General features: G+C 37.9%; 1 protein-coding gene across 1 annotated transcript in view; it reads left to right on the top strand.

Moving 5' to 3' along the window:
* Positions 1–16,711, top strand: part of CAMK4 (calcium/calmodulin dependent protein kinase IV) — a 198,875-nt gene that overhangs the window by 113,695 nt on the left and 68,469 nt on the right. The gene's annotated exons all lie outside the window — the stretch shown is intronic.

Raw genomic sequence — 16,711 nt, forward strand, 5'->3', positions numbered from 1 at the left:
TCTGTGTATCTGTTGCCATAACTGAGATGAACTGGGCTTCTCCATTAAATTACTTAATTCTACAGTTATCTTTAAAATTATATCAAGCTGAAAATATATCCTGCATTATTATTCACGTATTGCTTCCTTTCTTGAGAGTTAAAATAATAATATACTTTCTTTTCCTTGTACTTAGGGCAAAAACCAAGTTTATTTAATTGTGATGATGAAAACTCATCCCTGGTCTAATGATGGCCTTAATGGTATTTAATGAATGAACTAATGGAGCAATTGATGAAAAGATAATCATGTTAGCACATTATAGTCAAAATGGTTGTATTTTATTAACATAAAAGATCTATTTTGTGGTGCTTTTAAAGAACTAAACATAGGAAAAATCCAAGTGGGATCTGCCATTTCATGTAGAATATAAATAGTAAATTGTTTAGGATAATTGATTATAAGTTTTGGAATAAAATTAATGATTTTTTTGTGTGTGTGTACAAGAAAATCCCCTCTACAAAAAAACCTCCTCTAGAAAAAAACCTCTACAAAGTTACGATGTCATATGAAAAAGAAAGCTCCAGCCCTGACCAAAGTGGCTCAGTTGGTTTGGCATTATTCCACAAAACAGAAGGTCGCTGGTTTGATTCCCGGTCAGGGCACACGCCTGGGTTGCAGGTTCCATCCCCAGTTGGGGTGTATAGGAGAGTGACTGGTTGATTTTACTCTTTCACATTGATGTCTCTCTCCTTCTCTTTCTCCCTCCCTTCCCCTCTCTCTAAAAATAAATAAGTAGCCCTGGCTGGTGTGGCTCAGTGAATTGAACACCGGACTATGAACTGAAAGGTCGCATTTTGATTCCCTGTCAGGGCACATGCCTGGATTTCAGGCCAGGTTCCCAGATGGGGGCGTGCGAGAGGCAACAGATTGATGATTCTCTCACATCGATGTTTCTCTCGCTCTTTCTCCCTCCCTTCCCACTCTCTAAAAATAAACAAACAAATAAATAAATAAATAAATAAAATCTTTAAAAGAAAGCTCCAGAGGTTTTTCTCTTCATCATGCTCTAGTCACAACTCTTAGATATTTATTGGACTTTTTAAGTGAACAAGGTGTGAGGTTGTTTGCTTTTTAAGAGTATGTTTTTGAGTTTTGTTTTGTTTTTAGAAAATGGTTGTTTTTTAAGGCAACTAATTTAGTAGCAACCTTATGATTTCCAATTAAAATTTTCAAACAGATACTATTGTCCCTGATTTTTGTCTAACTCCAGTATCAATTGTGGATTTTAAAATTGCCTCGTTTTTTCAATTTTCTCCTTATGTTTTTGCTTCCCTGATTATGCTGTTCAAAAGCCAAACATTATGTATAAAAGGTCTTAAAATTTATGGCTTTAGATGTTGTTACCTTCCAAAAGAGCAGAATTATTTTTGTTGTTCAAGCAGGGAGTTAAGGTGAGAAACATATCACTTTCATTCAATCATGTATTGGGCTGATTCAAAGCTGGGCTTTCCAAAGGCAGATCTATTTCTTGTCAATCTTATTCACAGGGTTTTTTGCTCTTTAAGGGTCCCAATTTAAGCCAGGGGATTTTGCCAGCACCCTACCCCCTTCCTTGATAGACCCTAAATGCCAACTTCTGTTCTCTCCACCCTATGAGGTGCCAGAAGCTTTGTTCAGCTACAGCCTGTCAGCTGCTGATTTAGAATCAGCAAATGTCTTTAAAGGGAAAGAAGAGGCATCAGACGTTAGCTTTGCTTAGTTTTTCTTCTCTCCTGGATCTTGGCTCCTGACAACTTGACTTCCTTGGTAACTCCGATATCTTCAAATATATTTTTAAGAATTATTGTACGTAGCTTGTTTTTACAGTTCTTTCCAGAAAATTGTCTCCCCCACCATTGCTGAGAGCAAAAATTCAATTGCCAATGTAAAAACTTATTAGAGTTTAATTGAACCAAACAAAGAACACACCTAAAAGTGAGATCTCAGCAGACTGAGAAAAATGCTTCTCAGAATGAGTTTGCAGTATATGTATTTGGAATTAAGGAGGGGATGTAAGGTAGATTACAAAATGGGAGAAAGCAAGGCAGGAAATCTCTGTGACTGGATTACAGCATAGTTAACAAGGTTTTGTGTTCTCTTGAGGGTGGTTATGCTTCCAAGGGGTCTGAAAAGGGGGCATTTCAAAGGTATGTTAATTTAGGTGCACAAAGACAATGTGTAGGAATTATTTAAGGTGAATATAAACATTATATAGCCCTGGGGTGTAAATGACCACCATAACCTGCCCAGTTAGAAATTTATGATCAGATCACTCTGTAAAGTTACTTCCATTAAGATTTATTAGAGAACACCTTTTTCATCCACAAATACATAGAGTTTTTAAAGTCCTTTTACAAACAATAGTGGATTTTCCTCTTTTACGTCAGCCCTTTGGGGCAAGAGGGGTGGAAAGTATTGTCCCCACTATACAGATGTGGAAACTGAGATTGAGTAAAGGTGAGTGATCTTTCCAAATTAGGCAACCAGACCGTCTTCTGGTCTCTTTCTCCTCATATGGCCTTACAATCTTTCTTATTAAATCCATTTTTTCCCTTTCAAATAATTTCCAAGAAAATGAACTATTATTTATTTATTTATTTATTTATTTATTTATTTATTTATTTATGGAGAATTCATGAGATAGTAGTTGGTCCTTTGCAAAGCTATATATGTATTTAATTGACTTAATCACCCTTCAATTTTCTTGAGGTATTATTTCCATATTGTTCAAGAGCATAAGCTGAAGGAATTGGTAAATTATAAAGTGAGGTTTGAAACTCATGTTATATGACTACAAACTGTTTTTTATTTCCCCAAATTGAAAGTATTTTTTAAAAATGACAACTCATCAATATGCAAGAAAAGTAGTGGTTATGTCTGGGGACTCTGCATTTAGCCTGTTAATTACCTGACAAAGTCCTAGTATATCAATCCTAATAGTTACCTATACTCCAACAATTCTGGGTTGAAATGAATAAATTTTGAGGACATTGTCATTAGAAAAAGATTTCAGAAACAGAATTTAGGGTAGGTTTTTCTTTTTTCTTTTTTTTGCCCCAGTCTTCCTAGAGTTATACCATGGTTGATATTCTGGATAACAAAACTCAGAACATATCTGAATTTGTGAAGACTGTTGTGTCAAAAATCAGTCATTGATGTAATTGTCTAAAGTGAGAATTTATAAAATATGATTTCTAAAAAGGATAATTAGTCACTATAATGAGAGCCATTTTTACATGCCTGCTGGGATACTGGCTGTGGCAAGGCATTGTGCTAAGCATGAATTTATTTAATCCTTACAACACATATAAAGGGCAGGCCTTGATACATACACGTTTTATACACCAGATAACTATGGATCAGAGGTCCAGTAACTACTATTAGGTCACTAAGTTTATATTGTATCTAACAACAACAAAAATAATTAAATGAGATTGGACTTAAGTTTGTCAGATTCCAAAGCATATGATTTTCCTGCCATCTCATGCTGCTGCTATGTAAGCAAATGCCAATACTTTTAATGTAACATTTTGTCCGCTTGGGCAATGTTCGCTTAACTTAAACATTAATTTTATATGGTTGTTTTTTTCAACGTGGATATTTTTAAAAAACATCTCTTTATGCAGTTTATTTGGCTATTTGTGAATAAAACATATACTTAGATTTGGACTAGAATTATAGTCTAGTTTTTCTAGAAGCTTGACTATAAAGAGAAAGATAAAAGTGAGGTGGAAAGGGACACAGCATGAATGGAGGCTTATTTATTATTTTAAGGTGACACATTGAGAACACATTAACTTGTTGATGAGAAGGAGCCCACCAGATGGAGAAGCAAGAGATATCTGTGTGAGAGGTACTTACATTTGGAGCAAAATTCCAGAAGACACACAGGAGATAAGATCTATAGTCAGATGAAAGGATTTGCTTAAGAGAAAAAGTTTCTCTCTTCCTCAGTCGCAGAGTCATGATGCAGAAGAATCAAAGGCCCTAGTAGTCATAAAATTTTGGAAAAATAATAAAGAACAAAGTTAGAGGACTCACTATCATGGTTGAGGAATATTCTTCCCTACGTGCAAACTAATAATTCATCCTATAACACTTCCATGGATGTTTGGATAATATAGGAGACTACTGAGTCAGAGACACCGGCCTTTCCTATGACATGGGCATCAGCAAATTTGTGTCATTTCCCCTTGTCTTTCAAATTTCACTGGGGCAGCACAGTAGCTTCTGATGGATACCTGGGAATGAAGTGGGGTGCGTTCCAGGAGAGGAAATAACCGAAGTGGCCATAAACTGGCAAATGAACAAACAAAATGTACCGTGGAATATCATTCACCAATGAGAAGAAATGTTCCTTTGATATACACTACAACATGGATAAACCTCAAAAACATTATGCTATGTGAAAAAAACAGACAGGAAAGACTATACATATCATATGATTCTATGTACATATAAGGAATTTCTGGTAGGTGCAAAGCTCTAGAGACAGAAAGCAAAGCAATGGTTTTCTAGGGATGAAAATGGGAGTATGTTGAAGTAGGAAAGAGTGTGAGTGGTTTGAATAGTTCATTCAAGCTTCTATTTTCCCAATGTTGTTGTGGAAGAGAAATTTATTTTCTAATGATGACTGGGAGAGAATGGAATAGGGTATTTGAAGAAATAAGTGGTGACGTTTGAAGGTGGGACTGTGAGAAGAGAAAAAGGCAAGTATAAGGTCTTCTGAGGAGCATTAAGATTTGCTGAGGCTGGAGGCTGTGTTTTGGTGCCTGGTCTGCAGAATTTTACACCATTGACTAAACCGCTCCATATCTCCTGTGCAGTTTTTGACAGCATCTCTTTTTTCCTCGGCTTGTATCCTCCTTCTTGGTTTTCTTCTTGATCTTTTTCCTCCATTCCTCTTCCTCTTCTAGCCTTTAAACATACATAGACAGAAGCAAGAAAAACTAAAGCTAGTTAGGAGTCTATTGAAATGAGAAAGAGAATGTGAAGGATCAAAAGGACAGGTGCAATGGGAAAGAGGAGAGGAAATGGATTGGAGAGCTGCTTAAAGAAGGAATTATGGTCAATGTGCAAGGAGAAGGGAGTGAAAGAGGGAAAAATCAATGCCAACTAGCTTAGTTGGTAAATCAGTTCAGAGAGGTCGGGAGGGGAAGCAAGACTGAACATTGAAAGGACCTTGAGTTCATCTGATGATATATTGATTTAGACATGCCTATGATACTTGTAGGTGAAAATGTCTAGCAGATTCTTGAAAATGCTGTTTTCACCTCTGCTGCAATAACAGTTACCAGTGTGGCTGAAGTCACAGGAGAGTGTCCAATTTACCTAAGGGGAATGCAGGAAAACTTTAGGAAAGGATGAATATCACAGACAAAATTGTGAAGAAGCCAGAAACATAAGAACATAATCAATATGATTCCTTTTAAAATAAGGTTAAAAATAAAAGACAAAACTAAACTTGTGGTATTTAAAAATGTAAAATCTAGGGTAAAAATATAAGGAAAACCAAGAAAATATTATTATAGAAAGTAGATTACATGAGAGGGAAGTGAAGGGGAAGTTATTTAGAAGAGGCCAAGGAGACTTCTGGCATTCTGGTAATATTTCATATCTTGGGCTGGGTGGCAGTTACACAGATATTAGCTTTGTGATTAACTGCAAATCTGTGTTTTCTGCACATTTCTGTTTTGACATAATTTAGCGTGGGAAAAAGATGTGAATAAGTGAGACCACAGGTCAGACATGGTAGCCAAAGAACTCTACATGCCCAGGTTCATAAGCATTTTGGAATAGAACTGTTTCTTTAAAGCACAGGTTTGATCAGGCCAGCCCAGAAAGCTACTCACTGCTTTTGGTTCAACTCAGTTCTTTTACACTTGACAGACAAAGCCACTTACAGTCTGGCCTCACCATACAATTTTAGCCTCACCACTTATTTTAGTCCTGTCTTACCACCATGTTAACCAGAATACATTGATTTCACCCTCAAAGAGCTTGTGGTCTGCAAGAGGGGAAGTAGAAATGCAATATGGACCCTAATATTATTTTGTAATACTACCACCACCTCCCTAAAAATATATTAGAGACAACCACAGGATTAAAAAAATAAATAAATGATGAAAAGGGACTAAAACAAATTATATAGATAAGAATCATTTCACGAAAGACATATCATAAGACACTTTGTATTTGCTAGAAGTCTGCCACGAATTTGGCTATGTACTTGGGGCATAAACACAGTACATGGGGCACACAATATGGGACTCTTCTAAGTCAGAAATAGCTTCAGGAAGAAACAGAATCTTTTGAGCTAAATCTTAAGTGACAAATCAAGAATTAGCAGGTAAAGGGTAGAGGGAGGGACAAAATGATGTCCAAAAGCTATGAGCATCTTGCGCTCCATTTTAGAAGCTGTTCGAGACAGGAAGCAAGCAATTGCTAGGTATTTGTCAAATAAGTGATTAAATAAATACTGTCTCTTGGGTGATTAATGTAACATCTCTGGGCCAGGATTTTAATTTAGAGTAGGTGAAAATTGAACTAGGAATCCCTAGTCCACACTCCCTGCTCTACAGTTTGGCCCAGCCTCCCCTTTCTCCTGCACTGTCAGCTCCCTGGCCAGCACCCATATCGATTCATAATTTCCTCAGTTTCTCCCTAGCTTTCCAATTTGACAGGTGGCAGAAGTGATTTTGAAGCTTTTTTTTTTAAGTGTATGAATTTCATACTCTTTGGTTAAGTTCTTAGAAAAAGTATCAATACAAAGCAAGAGAACACCAATGAATGAAATGAAAAAAAGCAGTGAGTGAAGCTTATAAAGGAGTGGTAGAGTTAAACAGAAACAAAGGAGTTCATTTTAGTGTAACTTTTTGTATACAGCATAATGAAGTATTAGCAGTCATTAAGACTTGATTCCTGAAACTCATATTATTTGGGGATTTTACCTTATGCTATTTAATCATTTAGTATATGTTTTCATAAGACTAATTTCTCACATAAACCTACAGCCATCTAATAACAATAGTATCTCCACTTGAGAAAAAGCTGCCGTGGTGGGGAGAGCAGTAGGCTCCTCACGTACATGCCAGGAAGCCTGAGGGCCTCGGGCTGTGATCTGATTAGAGCTCTTCAGCTGCATTGCCTGTGCTAACTGCCCGTCTGGAGGATAGGCTCAATTCAATTTGCAGCAATTAAGGTGACAGAAGCAAATGCACAAAAGTCATATTTTAAAGCAGATCCATAGAGAGAAATAGGCATTGCTTGTGTTTCCTCATCCTACAATTTTCCATTGATGAGAAGGAAAACAGCCCCAGCTGTGGGGAAGAGGAACATATGGGCCAACACAGCAAGCAGTGGGAGGAAAAGGCACAGTGTGAAGGAGAAGGCCTATTGGACCACAGAGGCACAGCCTGGGAGCCCAGGGAAATCCACCTTGTTGCACTGCCATCCCAGATCTCCAGATGTTGGCTAGATGGGTTAGCAACTGAGGGACCTGTAGGAACTGGGATCCCAGGGCAGCCTTTTGGGTCAGTGTCGTGATTAAAATCCTAGGAGTGATTTTGTTTTTAGGACTGAGTCTTCTAGCCCAGCCCATGTAGAACTGAGGGCAATTGTGTGCCATAGCAACAAACTACATGGTCCTGGGCCTTTGAAAGGGATCTTAAGATGCTGGTAGCATTGTAACTGCCTTCTTATTATTTTACAAAGCATGAAAAGGAAATTAGTTTCTTAAATCTGAAAAGAAATATAGCAATAAGTATGTTTAAAAAAACAAAACAAAATACAAATACCAACCAAAATTATCCTCTTATTTTTGCAGCTCTAAAAACACTATCATGATTAAACTTTCATTGCTTCTAAAAATTGAAGATTTAAACCCTTGAGTGTATATGCATGGTTCAATTTCATCAGCAATTTCTTTTGAAATTTTAGCTAAATTTTAGGTAGGAATTTGTGTTGCTTCATGGAACAAATACTACTCTAGTTTGATGAATTGAACCACTTTGATTTTGTTCAAAGTAAGTTTCTAAAAAGATTAATATTATTACAATGATATCTAGAAACTAGGTTATTGAGTTTCTTCCTAAGACCAGCAGTAACCCTTCCATTTATTGCATTTTGCCTTGGGAAGCATCTGTATAGCTGTTCTCCCACTGGACCCTTGGCCAATGTATGAGGGGGGACCCAAAGAAACCCGGAATTATCTTCTGGAGGGCAGGCTCCTGGTGGTACAGGCTTCCTCCGCTAGTTGAGTGTCCTAGAAACCCATCTGTATTAGTCAATGTACCAGCTGGCATTGTTGTGAGAGGTGGCATTTGGCCTCAGTGAATTTTTTATGAAGATCCTTTCAATGTATTTGCCCTCTTCATGATGGGTGATTTATAACACACCTGTCCACATTGTGCTGAGTGTTCATTTTTTACCAAAAATGGCATGACCCCCATGCCCACCCTCCCTATTTAGCTGATCTCACTTGGAGTCGCTTTTTTTTGTTTATTTCCCTGGATGAAAAAAATAATCCCCAAAGGGACATGGGAGAGGTGCAAAAAAAAAAAAAAAAAAAAAAATGGCAGAAGCACTAAACGATATAAAAATCAATGAGTTTAAAAATTGTTTCTGAGCAATGAAGAAAACACCCCAATATGTGTATTGCATCAAATGAAATGTACTTTAAAGGTGATTGAAGTTTAAAAGTTTAAGAATAAATACACAATTTTTATAAATAAATTCCATGTTTTGGGGGGACCGCTCTCATACTTGTGATGAGCATCACTTCCCTGTTCAATGCTTTTATTGCCTAGGATAAGGAACACAGGAAAAGGAGTTGTCCAAATGTCTGCAGTCTGAAATTTTTCTGGCATCATTTACTTGGAAACTAGTATTGATTTCACAAATATTTATTGACTCTCTACTATAAGCAAGGCTTAGAGCTATCCTCTGTGAGTGATCAAAGCTATAGTCGAGTGAGAAGCTAAGGATTTTGCCACCATATCCAGCAAAAAGCATTGACTCAACACATCTGCTGTAGTCATGCTACCTAAATGGAGAGAGAGAGATTGCTGAACTTCATTTTCCTTTGTTTGGTCACTATGTCTTCACTTATAATCTTAGATGTAAGTTATAAACTTACATTTGCAACTTGAGAAGTTCACTGCTATTGATCTTTCTAGTCAGTCACAGATGGCCTGGGTGGTAGCTCAACTTATAAAATATTTAAAATCAAGTGTCTGAGTTCCAGAAACCTAACTCTGTGACACTCACTGATGAACAAATCAACTAGGAACAAAACTTTTAGAAGAAGGGGCCTAGAAGAGAAACAATGGAATTCTGATTGTAGGGCTATGCTATGGTGTGCAGAGTTCACAGGAGATGAGACAGGGAAGGCACCTGCATTTTGCAATCCTACCCCTCATGTCTACTCTAGAGACATTTCTGCCAACAGAATTAATAACCCCCTTGGCTTTATAAATCTTAATATAACATGTGTTACATATATGATGATGTTTTTGTTACTAACTTCATTATCTGTGGTCTCATCTGGACAAGATCCAAATCTTATTTGTTATTTATCTAACAAGTATTGGCTCACATTAGACAGTTAGAAATACTGATTGAATATCATACCCCATCATCACACTCTAATTTGCACTATAATCTTGGTCCTTTATTTTTCCTTCTTTCTGTTTTAAATCCTCACTCAAGGATATGTGTATTGATTTTAGAGACAGAGGAAGGAAGGAGGAAGGAGAGGGAGAGAGGTAAACATCAATGTGAGAAACATAGATGTGAGAGAGAAATAGTGATCAATTGCTTCCCATATGTACCCAGACCAGAGATCAAACCCTCAACCTAGGTATGTGCCCTGACTGGGAATGGAACCCGCAACTTTTTGGTGTATGGGACAATGCTACCACCAACTCAGCCACCTGACCAGGGCCATCTTGGTCATTTTTCTTAGAATAGTCTTCCTCCTCTCCAATACAATGCTCCTCCCCTACACCTTTCCTACCCCCTAGCTCCTGCCCTGCCCACAGGTAACAAACTTTTCTATACTCTTCAGGTTGGAGCTGAAATATAGTTACCTCTGGAATCCTTTTACCACCCTGAATCGCCTCCAGAATAGATTACCTGCCCTTTCTAGGAGCTCTCAGGCCATTCCCTAATACCTCTGCCACAGCCTGTAGCACACTGTGTTTGATTATTGTCTGTGTACTTATACCAAGAGAAACCCCATGTGTGCAAAGGTCATGTCTGGCTCACTACTGAGTGCCCAGAACACCACAATCATTCCATTATATTTTTTGAATAAATGAATGGATGGATATACCTGTTAGAATGTATTCTCTTCATTAATTAGATGAAATATTTTGCTAATGTAACATATATTACGGAAAATAAGTGACACTTTCATTAACTATTCCTCTTACACCTACTACTCTTCCCTCCATCCTCCCTGAAAATAGCTTCCAAGAAAATTCAATTCTCCATCCAGGCAGTCCCTAGATAGTCATACTAGGACCTGTTCTGGACACGGGTGTTTAACCCTAAATTATACCCAAATGGATATGTATAAACATCATATTTAGGCCAAAGCTTGAAACTGCAAAAGAAACCAAAATATAGAAGGAAATTCTAGTGGGTGAAGCACTGCCTCTCCAAGGGGTGGGAATGCTCATAGGAACTCAAGTGTATTCGGCAGACAGGGAGGGTTTCCCATTAGGGAAGCCACACATGTTTGTACACATTGGCTCTGGACAACCCCAAGGAGTACTATTTGCATAGACTAGTCCATGAGTAGCAGCCCCTGGAAGGATATCACAAAGGAGCCATGGTAAATCTCTAGCCTTGGTAGGTGACTGCAGGGAAAATCCACTGTTTTTTGCAGGTCAAAAGATAATTGATTTTATCCTCTTCTGTAAAGAATGGAAGGGGGAAATAAAATTATGTTTATTATAGTGCCCCTCCTTTAACAGCACTAGAGATAGGCAATTGCTGAAGCTTATAGGTGCAGTGTGCAGAGGAGACATAATTCTATTTGTGTGGTTTAGTGGCTCTCCCACAAAATCCACATTTAGACCAAAGTGCAGTGGGTGGTGTGATGGTAGGCAAAATCTTCAACTTACTCTGACATAGAAGTTCTTTCCCCCTTTTCATGAACTTTATTTTATTTTTATACTTATTTTTTAAATGTTTGAAAAGTATCGTTCAAGAAATTATTTCCATTAAATTTTTAGTAAGTAGACTATATAACTTAATCACGAATTCAAGAAAATAATTGTGCTATTGTAAGGAAATATATGAAAATGTATTTTCAAAAATGAATTAATAATTCCCTGAATATTATAATCTATTTTTATGTGGGGCTTCCTGGACTCACAGTCCCCCAATCACAGATGAAGAAATTGACCCAGAGACAAATGACCTGGGGAGGAAGGAAGAGGACCCCTCAGAGGAGAATGCTGCTGATTCCTTTCTCAGTAGATCTTTTATTGAGTTAGCTACTTACAGAAATGCTTGGCTTGTGAAAGCAACTCTTTACCCAACCATAAAGAAGATTATCAAAGAGGGACATAGATCAATCGTCATCGTCGGCAGCCGTCTGTCTCAAGAGACGATGGTGTAGCTTCTTAAGAGTCTATCTGCTATCTGCACTGCCGAGAATGGCTGTGCAGTCCGACTCGGGAGTGACACGGTATCTGTCTCCTCCCGTGTTGAATCGACATCTTGCGATGACGCTGGAGTGTCCTCTCCAGTGAAGCTGAAGCTACAGAGCCTGGGCAGGGTGATATGGAGGGTCTGCTGTTGCCCATGCAGCAGACCCCCCCTCTCTTCGCAGCTGAAGGGTCCAAGGGAAAGACGGAGTCAATACAGCTTGGCTTCAGGTGCGCCGCAGGAGTTGCTGGTGTTGACTACAGCGTCAAACCGCCTTAGGGACTCCAGCTCTGGATTTTCTGTCGGGGTTTACTCCCTTAGCCTTTCCCCTGAAGAGGTATGCCGTAAGGCAGCGGAGGTTTTTTGGAGTCAGAGTTTTCCTTCTCTGATGTACCCTGACTGGAAGATCGAACCAGCGACACTTAGCTCGCAGGCCGACGCTCAATCCACTGAGCCAAACCAGCCAGGGCCAACATAGATCAACACATTGTAACAATTGGTTAGACTTTCTGGCATCAGAGCACATGGCAAAAGATTGGATTATACTCCTTGAGTTAAACATTCTGTTGATAGTTAAACATCCTACTATTAGAGATCTAAAGCTGGATAAAGCAGGACAGACCTCAAAAAATACATTGCATTCTTATTTCTTCCCCCTAGCACATGACCAGTGGTGTGATATTTGGAGCATGCCACCAGCTGCTTCCCATTTTTGGTCAAGTCTTACAGGCTCCTTTTCAGGCCTGGCTTGTGCAGCGGTTACAATTTCCTATACCGCACAAAACAATATCCTACATTTCTTAATTTTATTTGACTCTGTTGCATAACAGGTATCCAAGAAATAAAAAAGGGGGGCGGGAGAATACTCCATCTTTCATCTTTTAAAAAGATGAGTTTTGGACTTCCAGCCAAGACTAGGCCTAGACAGACATGCTACATCTCCCTCCACAACTAAGAAGGAATACAACTACCTCAAAACTAAAGACAACCAGAGTTCCAGAAAATCGAGCTGCGTGGAAGTCCAACAAACAAAGATAAAAAGAAGAAATACTCATCTAGACAGGTAGGAGGGGCAGAGCTGGGGTGGAGAGGATGCGGTGTGATGGCAACAGCAGTGGCAACAGCAGCAGGCCAGTGGAAAGTGCAGTCTCATGTTTTAAAAAGCTGAGAGAGACACCTGGAGAGCACTCCCAGCACCAGACCAGACCGTGCACCTCATGGTCCCGGTTCTGGGGAAAATCAAGCTTCATTGCTTCTGACTGTGCAAACCAGTGGGAGTTGGGGTGGAGGAAGAAACTGCCTGTCTCTCATTAGAGTCTGCTTGTTTGAAGGGCCCCCACAGTCCTAGAACATCCGCAGACAACATTCCCCTTCCACTCTGGCGATGATGGCTAGGGCAACATCTAGAGAGATGCCAGTCCCATACAGAAGTGGGAGAAGTGCCTGGAAAAGGAGTGAGTACTGAGCAAGTGGCAATGTTCCCCCTCAGACCCCTCCCCCACATACAGCACCACAATGTGGTGAAATGGGTCACCTGTACTGATGAATACCTAAGGCTCCACCCCTTACAACATGACAGGAGTGACAGCTCTACCTAAGACACAGAGGCAAACAAATACAAGAGCCTGTCAAGATGAGGAGACAGAAAAATATGGCTCAAAGGGGAGGACGTATTTAGGTTCCATTGGGAGAACTAAGCGATGAGAAGGTAGCCAATCTAACAAATGAGGAGATAGTCAACCTAAGAGACACAGAGTTCAAAACACTGGTGATAAAGATGCTCACAGGCTTGACAGGTATCCTTAAGTATGGCACACACATAAGGGAAGAAGAGAAGGCTATGCTAAATGAAACAAAGGAAAATCCACACAAAACTAGTGGTGAAGGGAAGGAAACCAGGATTCAAATCAATGATTTGGAACATAAGGAAGAAAAAAACAGTCAACCAGTACAGAATGAGGAAGCAAGAATTGAAAAAAATGAGGAGAGGCTTTGGAATCTCTGTGACAACTTTAAATGTGCCAATATACAAACCACAGAGGTGCCAGAAGGAGAAGAAGAAGAGCAAGAAATTGAAACCTTATGTGAGAAAACAATGAAGGAAAATTCCCCAAATTTGGTGAAGGAAATAGACATACAAGTCCAGGAGGCACAGAGAGTCCAAACAAGCTAGGCCCAAAAAGGACCACAATAAGACACATCATAATTAAAATGCCAAAGATTCAAAATAAAGAGAGAATCTTAAAAGCAGCAAGAGAAAAGCAGAGAGTTACCTACAAAGGGATGCCTATAAGACTATCAGCTGATTTCTCGAAAGACACTTTGCAGGCAGGAAGGGACTGGCAAGAAGTATTCAATGTGATGAAAAGCAAGGACTTATACAGCCAAGATTCCTCTATCCAGCAAGGCTATCATTTGGAATGGAAGGGCAGAAAAAGTGTTTCCCAGACAAGGTAAAGCTTAAGGAGCTCATCCTCACCAAACTCTTATTATATAAAATGTCAAAGGGACTTATTTAATAAAAATAAGATCAAAATTATGAACATTAAAATAACAACAAACTCGCAACTATCAACAACTGTATCTCAAAAATAAAAACAGAATCCAACTAGGTAAACCAGAATAGGAGCAGAATCATAGGTATGGGGATCATTTGGAGGGTTATCAGCTGGGAGGGGGAAGGGAGAGAAGTGGGGATATGGTGCAGGAATTAAGAAGCATAATTGGTTGGTACAATATATACAGGGGTAGGTTAAGAATAATATAGGAAAGGGTGAAGCCAAAGAACTTATATGCACGACCCATGGACATGAACTAAGGAGGTTTAGTTTGCTGGAGGCAAGGGGAGTACTGGGCAGAGGGGAGCAAAGGGGGGAAAATTGGGACAACTGTAACAATATAATCAATAGAATATACTTTTAAAAATGAGTTTGTGTTTTTTTGATAGTGTTCTAAATAATTAAATGGAGAAAATAAAATAATGGATTTTTTCATCAATATAGTTTTTCTGAATCTTGATAGTTATGATCATTGAGGTATCTTATTTCTGTTATTTCTGTTCTGTTCTGCATTCCTCACCCTTTATTTCCTATTGTGAAAACATTTAACAGATTTTCAATTCAACTTTTAACAGAAGCTACTTTGAGAACTTAAAACTTCTTGCTCAAATATTTTTTTTCAAAAAGGGAAGATATCTCCTGAAAAATAATTACTCTATTTGAGGAACTAACAGTTTAAGAAAAATTTCAAAGCAAAATTATGAAAGTTGTTGAACTTTTTTCTCTTTTACATTTTGAGTTGGCCTTTTTCACACATCTTTACCACGAACTTTTTATTATCTGAAAACACCTTATGCAAGTTGGTAACCTACAGTGCTATCTAAAACGTCTTTTCTCTTGAAATTCTGGTAAGATAGAAACAGCAAAAAGTAGTTTGTTTGTTTTTTTAAATTCTTCCCTTATATTCCCTTAAGAATAGACAGAGAAACTAAGACCAAAAAACCAAAAACTTACAGGCAGTATAACAAAACTAAGTGTCAAGGTATCCCCATGAAGCCTAAAATATAAGTGAATGAGGACAATCTAATGACAATTCCAAGAGCCACATGCTTGTTAACCTCTATGAAAGAGGAAGCAAAGGGAAGCAAGAGGGTGTGCAATAGACCTAAGAATCAAGAACACTCATCTCTAAAATCTCCAAATTATTAGGAGGCAAGATGGGCTAATACAAGAAAAAGAAATCATGAGGGTTTTTGCCATCCAAATTTCTGAGAAGTGCAAAGGCCAGTATAGTCTGAAGCAACTAATGCATTCAAGGCCCCGTGAACTCCTGAAATTAATACCTGAAGCCCCTTAGGGGAAAAGCCCCATATGTAGGAGAAACTGCTAGGAGTAGACTCCAATAATCAAAGTAGAAATGATAGAAGCAAGGGAATGAAGTTCCAGATAGGGGAAATCTCAGAAAGTAGGAGGTCATATTTTTAATACTTCATGAAACAAACAAACAAAACAAAAGTTCAAGGGCTATGAAACTAGAAAAGATAACCTGGCCCATCACTCTGTCAGAAGGATGAAGGTACAAACCTCTTGTTATAAAAAGTAAAATAAGTCGTGGAAATGTAATATACAGCATAGAGATAATAGTCAATATTGTCAAAATGACTTTGTACAATGACAAATGGTTATTAGACTTCATGTGGTGATCAATCGTAAGAAATATAAATGTCAAATCACTATGTTGTATACCTAAAACTAATATAATATTGTATGTCAATTATATTGTAATAAAAAAAAGAAAACCAATTTGGTTTAAAAATAAGCAGTAACAGAGAGATGTATCAGTTAAGTCCAACCTAAAATGATTATAGAGCACAGAAAATAAGAAACAGAATAACATTCCTTTAGGCAGTGAAAGCGTGCCAGGAGGATGTGCCCACAAATTGAAAAAACTATAACTTAATATTGCAAAATAAACTAAAATAAAGAAAATCACAGAAGAGAAGTATAAATCAAAAGTTGAAAACCCTTATATGTGTATAACTGCCTAACACAAATAAGAAACTAAAGCAATGGAAGAAAATAAATACAAAGCATTCTAATTTAGGAAAAAAATCCTGAAATTAAAAAAGAAAAAGACTTTAACTTAAAAGAAAAATTTCTTGTTCTCATCCATGCAAAAAGAGCAAGCCATTTACTTGGAAAAGAAAATCAGATGGAGGAGAGAGGGAGCAAAGGAAAAGGCAGGGAGGGAGAGTCCTTATCTGGATACTGATTCAAACGAAAAAACAAACAACAAATTTTAACGTGTCCAAGACAATTGGAAATTTGAAACACTACATTTTTAATAATATTAAAAATTATTATAATTTATAGGTATGATAATGACACTGTAGTTATGATTTTTAAAAGACCCTTTATTATTTAGCTATCTTAGATATTTATGAAAGAAGTTATATATTTGCTTCAAAATAATAAAGAACGGAAGTAATTAATTGGATAGATACAATAACATTGGTAATGAATTAATAACTTTT

The sequence above is a fragment of the Furipterus horrens genome, unplaced genomic scaffold (genome assembly GCF_987537825.1).
Source record: "Furipterus horrens unplaced genomic scaffold, mFurHor1.1.pri manual_scaffold_5, whole genome shotgun sequence".
Taxonomy (NCBI): domain Eukaryota; kingdom Metazoa; phylum Chordata; class Mammalia; order Chiroptera; family Furipteridae; genus Furipterus; species Furipterus horrens.